Below are 6486 nucleotides of genomic sequence, written 5' to 3'. Positions count from 1 at the left end.
CAGCCGGGCACAGAGTGAGGATGAGAGGGACGGCTGTGCGGACCCCCCCCCCCCCCACCGGGAAAGAGAGGCGGAGCTCGGCTCCCACCTGCTGCCCACAGTCCACAGAGGAAGGGGGAGGGGTTCCTTTAGAGGAAGAACAGGAGGGGGGGGAGCTGGATTTGGGAAGAGAATTGTCACGGCTCTCTCTTATTTAGCACTGATCATAGGAGCCAGCTCTGTGGGTGCTTGAGCACCCCCAATATTGAGAAAATTCCATGAATGTGTCCAGGGAGAGGTTATTTCCATTGGGCTTAGTACCCTCCCCTCCCCCCAATAATTTTGAAAAGTTGACTTCTATGGCACTGATGGACTGTGAAGGAAAGTGACTTTTTACAGCTGAGCAGAATCCTTTCATTGCAGGATCTGGAGAGTCTCCCTTTCATTGGGGCTGGTGTAAGAATGTAGGCAAATTACCCTTGCCCCTCCCCACCCCCGAAACAGCTGGCATTAAGGAAGTGCAAACAGGACAATTACTCCAGGGCCAAAGCTTTGTCTAAAGCTGAAGGAGATGCAGCCTGCTGGTGGGCTCCTTCCCAAATTTCTGCTCTGGGTTCCAGCATGCCCTGGCCCTGACTTACTTCATTCTTTCTTAACACCAGCAGTGTGAGGCCATTCACAATGCATGAACGCAGGGTCAGCATTTCCTGACACTGATTTTGCAATGTACCCTCTCTCAGCATCAGGAAATGCTGGCCTCTGCAACCCCATGCTTTGAACATGCTTTGGGTGCCTGACTTTAGGGATGAGGAAAAAATTGGTTGGGAGCCACCCTGACAGCACAAATTCCCACCTACCCTATTCTCTGGTCAGCTGGATTTGAGCACTGCATAGTCCCCTTCAGTGCTCAAATCCAATTTTGGAGTCACACGCTACGTGTGATGGCAAGTAAAACCACTCATCAGGGCCGTCGAGGGGGGGGCAGGGGGACAAAATTCCCTGGGCTTCCAAGGGGGGCCCCGCGCCGCAGACCCCAGTCTCACTCGCCTGCGGCTCCGTCAACCCACCGCCACCGGGCCCCCTGCATTCAAATTGACACTGCTGCGGTCTCACCGTGTGAAAGTGGCAGATCACCTCCCTTCGGACCTTCTCTTTTTGCGTCCCGCCCTCATCTGATACATAGTAACATAGTAGATGACGGCAGAAAAAAGACCTGCACGGTCCATCCAGTCTGCCCAACAAGACAACTCATGTGTGCTACTTTTTGTGTATACCCTACTTTGATTTGTACCTGTGCTCTTCAGGGCACAGACCGTATAAGTCTGCCCAGCACTATCCCCGCCTCCCAACCACCAGCCCCGCCTCCCAACCACCGGCTCTGGCACAGACCATATATGTAACTTCCTGTTTCCGCGAGGGCGGCACACAGGGAGGGAAGGCCTGAAGGGAGGCTATCTGCCACATTCACACAGATGTGAGACCGCGGCACTGCCGATTTGAATGCAGGGAGCCCGGTGGCAGTCGATGGAGCCACGGGTGAGTGAGACCGGGGACTGTGGCGCCGGGTGGCCTGAGTGATTGGGGGGCGGGGCGGCCTTGCCTCGGGCCTGGCTCAGTCTCTCAGTGGCCCTGCCACTCATCAGTTACAAAAAATCCACATTCCTCAAAGAACCCCAAATCTACTTGCAACATGGTTCTGTTTTCCTACGAGTGGCAGTCAATTTCTCTATCTTGCAGAGATAACCAGAAGTTCAAAGAAGAAACACCCAGATCCTTCCACCATGCTGCGTCAGCTTAGCTACGTTAAGAAAATGCCTAATCAAAATAATATGTCATTTGCGGAATCCACTTTGATTTTCATACAAATATGCTGTATTTTATTTTTATAATATTATATTATTCAAAAGCACCAAATTTCACCCTATGTGCTACCTCTTATTTAATCCTATTCCATACATTCTTCCCACATATTCTACCAAATAATAAACATAAACCTAAACATAAAATCCTAACATCAATTCTTCTGCCTCGAGTATATACAGGTTATGATTGTCTATCACTCTACAAACAATGTTTCCATCCTATGAGTAACCTTAATTCAAGAATTTCATAGTCCAAATGCTGTTATTCTCAGTTCTTAAATATATGTACTGTTTTCCGCTATATCAAATTGTTTGTTACTCAATTGTTCGTCACTCTCCTTCCACTCTGCCTTGTATGTTGCTCGCTTGGCTAGCAAAATCTCCTTCAAGTCTATGAACCATAGACTCTGCTGCAATCAAACGGCTATCTCCATTGCTCTGTCTCTCCTCAATGGCGGTCTCAATGTGTCCGCTTATGATGCTCCTTAAACCCAACGCTATCGAAGTGTTTCACCGCTTGGCATCATCAGCGGTTTTACTAAAAGGACAATAAGAGTATAGCCGTAGATATTGTCCCTTCATACATCCTAATTTAATATACTTTAAATTATGATATTCAAATACCTTCATGGTTTACAAATTTGTCTCTGACTGCTTCCACAAGTTTGGTTCCACCTCGGGATCCCAGAACTATGGCGCCGCTGCTAAAAACGCCAGCGCACGCGCTCTGTTTATATCTCTCCCTAGATATTAAACTCCTCCTACCTGATACCTCTACTACCTCTATAGCTAACAGCCCCGACCAATCCACTTCCTTATTCAGCCCCCTAGGTTGCACCGTGTGCCATTCAGACAAGGGCGGGCCCTGGACGAAAGGAGGGATGTCCGAAGACTCTTCAGCGAAGAGGATCAGCTGTTCTTGCCGTTGCAGCGCCTTCACACAGAGGTGAGAGGCACTGCGAGGGCCCGGTATGACGGAGGAGGGGGCCCGGTGGAGGGGGGAGCAGCAGTGACGACCTCAGGGGGGGGGCGGCGAGGGTGGGTCATGGGGCGGAGGATGGCGGGAGCTGTTTAGAAAGAGAGGAAGGCAGGAAGGAAGGAAGGGAGGAAGGGAGGGGGGCCGCCTAAAATCACTATTTTTTTTAATGCAGGGGGGAGCGGGGAGCAGCGGCGACCTCGGGGGGGGGGGGGGGGAAGGCCATCCTTAAAGGACGTCCATAGGCACTTTTTTTTTTACGTACCAACACTTTACCGAAGGTATTCATGCATCCGACTTTTGAATACCGCACCGAACATTTCTGAGGTGTTTTTTTAGTGCATTCTTCGTTTTTTCAAATTCGGTAAGAACATTTACGTTTTACTTTCTTTTACGTTTAGTTGATGCATCTTGGCCTAAGGGACTCCTTTAACTCAGTATAGATGGAATCAAAGCAAACATCCATAGCAAGTCCCACTTCTCAAAAAGGAAACAAAATAAACCCCAACTGACACCCGAACTCTCCACTCAGCCATACTAATAAAAAACAAAAATTGCAAACCTCCATACATCATTCATAATTCACCCTACAATCCCACTCCCAACCCAATCCCTCCCACCACCCCCAATCAAACCCAAATTCCCAACAATGACAGACCAAAAGGCCCACAAAGGGAAATATAGCACAGAAAAGTGACACAGCCGTCAATCAGCCAGCCCAACTCCAACAAAAATATATATATATATATCCCCAAAAGGTTCTCACTCGCCCAACCAGGGCAGTAGGCTACCACTCCGCAGTGTTCCATGGATCGGGTGGTAAAGAATAAAACAGCAATTAGCAAAAGCAAAACTTCTGAAGCATCAGGTGCAGCCAATTAACAGCAAATAAGCCAGTCTTTGAAGACCTGCTGCCTGTTCAAGGTGCATCTGAGAGAAAAGTCCAAGGCCCACATTCAAGCATTCATGTCTGCTATATGCCTTCTCTGCCATTTCCCCCTGTCTAAGGGCTTCACCCAGCATTGAAATTTAGGGGTAGGCAGTCCTGTTGGCCTACGTACAGATGGTGTCTCTGAGACTAGCCCCACGTCCTTCAAAAGCTTCTATGCCTGTTCTAAGGACAGCACTTGGTGCAATGTGCCATTCAAGGGGAAACAAAGGGCAAATGGAAAGGCCCACCATGTAAAAGCTGAAAGGTCCTGGAAGACAGTCACAATAGTCTTGATATCCTAGGGGCACCGCAGTGTGGGCCTTCTGCAAGATGGCATCTTTATCAACATAGCTTGCGATGCAAACCACAATGTCATGAGAGCAGTTAGCGTAACAGAGTTTAAAAAAAGGTTTGGCTAAATTTGGATAGCTTCCTAAAAGAAAAGTCCATAACCCATTATTAAAATGGATTTGAGAAAATCCACTGCTTATTTCTAGGATAAGCAGCATAAAATGTATTGTACTGTTTTGGGATCTTGCCAGGTACTTGTGAACTTATTTAGCTGTTATCCAAAGCCGCTCCCAGGGCCCTCTCCACCTCAAAGGCCGGAGCGTCTTTCTCCAAGGTGAACAACTGATGACAGAGTTTGCACAATTAAGGAGATACTCTCTTGATTAATATTTTCAGGCCCTGAAAATGAAAATTGTTTCCTTGCCCTCGGTTTTCCACATCATCCATTTTGTATCATAAATCCTCATATTGAGTATGTAGGGGGGAGTACATAAGTATTGCCATACTGGGACAGACCAAAGGTCCATCAAGCCCAGCACCCTGTTTCCAACAGTGGCCAATCCAGGTCACAAATATCCGGCAAGATCCCCCCAAAAAGTACATTTTATGTTGCTTATCCCAGAAAGTGGATTTTCCCCAAGTCCAATTTAATAATGGTCTATGGACTTTTCCTTTAGGAAACCATCCAAACCTTTTTTAAACTCTGCTAAGCTAACCGCCTTTACCACATTTTCTGGCAACGAATTCCAGAGTTGAATTACATGTTGTGTGAAAAAAAGTTTTCTCAGATTCGTTTTAAATTTACTACTTTGTAGCTTCATCGCATGCCCCCTAGTCCTAGTATTTTTGGAAAGCGTAAACAGACGCTTACGTCTACCTGTTCCACTCCACTCATTATTTTATAGACCTCTATCATATCTCCCCTCAGCCATCTTTTCTCCAAGCTGAAGAGCCCCAGTCGCTTTAGCCTTTCCTCATAGGGAAGTCGTCTCATCCCCTTTATCATTTTCGTCGCCCTTCTCTGCACCTTTTAGCAGTATTTAGCTTGCAAGTCAAGCACGGCCTCCCCTTGCTCCTCTGAGTTTCCATATCATCCATATGGGAGCCAAGGTCCCACACATCCTTGTACAGCATATCAATTTAGGAAGCCAACTCCCCTCTCATATCCTTCAGTTCAGCTAAGAGACAACAAGCATTTCTTAAAAGTCCTTATTCAACCCGATTTGAAAATAATCTGTGGTGACTCATCCTCATCAGCCAAAGCTTTGGGCGAGGTAGAATCCTTACTATGAAAAGGGGATGCAGGCCATGCAGGCTGCGAGGTCTCATCTCCTGCCATCTGTTGAACCTGACGCAGTGAGTCCCTAATGGCTCGTTTTTACTCTTTGGGACATAAGAGTCTATAGAGCCAGTATAGATGGTAAATAGGCCCAAAAAAAGATGCCAATGGAAGGTAGAGCAGGAGCTCGCGGTTCAGGCTGCCATCTCGGCAGCTGATGTCACTTCCTCTGTCTCAGTATGGCTATTCTTATGCTCTTATTACAAAGGGGGCATGGCTTCTGAAAGCTATCCAATACAAAAGTAATACCTTATATTAATTTTATCACCCTTTATTCCTGCACCTCAAGGAGGAGTGGAAAGCAAAAATACTGCTTAAATCTTCTCAGTCATAGCTATTCTGTTTTAGCTCAAAGTCTTCTGTTTGTTTTTTCTTGCGTGTCCTGTCTATCTGGAATAGACCATAAGGTATCTCTGTACAGAGCTGCCTACATCAGGTATTTACTATACAAATCAATATAATAATAACATTTAATTATTAACCATTAATTCTTAGGAAATTGATTTCAAATCATGGTTTTTTCGAATTTGGGGATGTACATAAGAACTAAGGAAAAGCAATTCTATTTGCTGGCACAGATCTGAAACAGCACATCTTTTGCTCTTAGGCATTCATTTCCTCTGACTTCTGGAAGATTAAAGATGTCACAGGAAATAAATTATGCAAGCAAACTCTTCTGCAAAATGCATGGTGGCATTTTTGCCCCTAGGGTTGGAAAGATTTAAGAATCAGGAAGATAATATCTCCCAGTGGATTCTGCACAAGTATTTGCTTCTGCATTCTTCTGTGGGAAATAATGTTCAAGTAAGTTCAGGCAATTAGAGACCTGAGCAAAAGAAATGCTATTCAAAACTATGCACAGACCTCAGGCAATTTTTCATTTGGTTATGATAAAACCTTACTCCTGTTTCTCTAGTAGGTGCACAGAGTGTAAAGCAGGAGTATACATGAACTACCATATTGATTTCATTTCAGTGATGTTAAGGGCCCTGTTTCACCTAAGATCTCTCCCATAGACTTTGAAGGGGGGGGGGGGGGGGGATTTTATAATAGGGTGCCTAGACTGTGACTCCACGTAAGTACACATGTTGCACCTGTTTAATAAAAG

The sequence above is a fragment of the Microcaecilia unicolor genome, chromosome 6 (assembly GCF_901765095.1).
Source record: "Microcaecilia unicolor chromosome 6, aMicUni1.1, whole genome shotgun sequence".
Lineage (NCBI taxonomy): Eukaryota > Metazoa > Chordata > Amphibia > Gymnophiona > Siphonopidae > Microcaecilia > Microcaecilia unicolor.
Note: the sequence above shows the minus strand (reverse complement) of the source record.